Here is a 1,603-nt window from a genome sequence, read left to right as displayed (position 1 = left end):
GTTAGTTCATGTGATGTCATTGTCTTGGAGGGTACTAAAATTGTGACGATAATACGTTTGTTCTAATTTCTTAGTTGATGCTGCTCTTAACTTGCCTGGCTAAATGTCTTACTGTAATGCCCATATTGTGCAAGTTACCAGCTTCAGTCTTTTGATTAAATAGTGAATTATTTGCATAATGGTTGGCCATTTAACATTACTATAACTAAAAATTGCTATATCATGTTCCCTTTGAACCTTGATATATTTGTCAGCACTGATTAGGGAAAATCTTAATGAATATAAAATTGGTTTCCGCTCTAATATTTTACAGTCTTATGTGGATGCTACTAGTCCTCACGGAGTGAACACTGCTTGGGCAATGTTGGCTTTAGTTTATGCTGGGCAGGTATGTTTTGCTAATGGTTCATTTATATTGACTCTGAGAAGCTAATATATCATTTTTAAACTATTCTAATATCAATATGTTATTTCAATTTCGCGGTCGTTCTATTCAGGTTGAACGAGATCCCACACCATTGTATCATGCCGCAAAAGAATTGATGAATATGCAACTAGACACAGGGGAGTTTCCCCAGCAAGTAAGTGTTGAACTTTTGAGGCTACAGAAGTATCGCACTATATTAACAGATTAATGTTCCTTCTTAGAATCGTAACTAGTACATACTCTTCAAAAAGCTATTTTCAGGGCACACAACCCTATCATGATCGAGTGAAATTCTCTAATAACCTTGCTAGTAGTGAACCCTATTAGACTAATACATATGTGGTAGTATTATACTATATTACTTTATATGGAAATGTCTATTAACGCTACCTCAAACAGTATGAACTGACAACTTTGGTGATAGGAACACGTTGGATGCTTCAATTGCTCCGTGTACTTCAATTATGGCAACTACTGCAACTTATATCCCATCTGGGCTATTGGAGAGTTTCATCGTCGACTACTTGAGAAGAACTGAAACATACGAACATGATATGTTACATCACTTCTCGTAGGTGTAACTGTGCCTATTGCAAAAGGGGGTATACACGAACTACATATATGTAAAACATACATCCTTAGCACCAATTGACTAAGGCAAAACACATTAGAGAACATTGGTATCTTATGTATTGTAATGAAATCTATATCTATTCCTACTAATAAAGTAAGGTGATATACTTGGTTTCGTCTCGCTTTGATAGTTTCTTTTTGAATGTCTGCTATTTTGGTTTCGCAAAAAGTATTGTGTGGCTAGAGACTCAAACACGCAACCTCACGGGACATCCTAGCCCTGTGACCCCGATGACCACCTAGGCTAGCTAGCTCTTCTTGTAAGCATTTGCAATTTCTTTTTATTTATATACTACGAAACGTTGTTATAGCTAGCTCTTCTTGTAAGCATTTGAAACCTTCTGGAAACTCCGGCGGCGGCAGCCGAGCGGAGCGATCGAGCCCCTGCCGCAGTTTGTCAATGACGACGCCGATCGAGACCTTGACCTCATCGATGCGTCCTGAGAGGAGGTCGAGCTTGGCATCGAGCTGCACGGTAGCTTGCGCCGTGGAGTCGTTGCGGTCGCGGTTGGCCCTGTCGAAGTCGGCTCGAAGTAGATCATG

At 39.6% G+C, this 1,603-nt stretch overlaps 1 long non-coding RNA gene across 1 annotated transcript; it reads left to right on the top strand.

The window, feature by feature from the left end:
• The first annotated feature begins 68 nt into the window (after positions 1-68).
• On the top strand, positions 69-1,182 carry LOC119348626. Its single transcript, XR_005169049.1, has 3 exons — positions 69-388; positions 498-581; positions 852-1,182. It is a non-coding gene; the product is annotated as an uncharacterized LOC119348626 (long non-coding RNA).
• Positions 1,183-1,603: the final 421 nt, after the last annotated feature.

Source organism: Triticum dicoccoides, unplaced genomic scaffold (genome assembly GCF_002162155.2).
Source record: "Triticum dicoccoides isolate Atlit2015 ecotype Zavitan unplaced genomic scaffold, WEW_v2.0 scaffold98761, whole genome shotgun sequence".
NCBI classification, from domain to species: domain Eukaryota; kingdom Viridiplantae; phylum Streptophyta; class Magnoliopsida; order Poales; family Poaceae; genus Triticum; species Triticum dicoccoides.
Note: the sequence above shows the minus strand (reverse complement) of the source record. Positions and strands in the feature narration are given on the sequence as shown.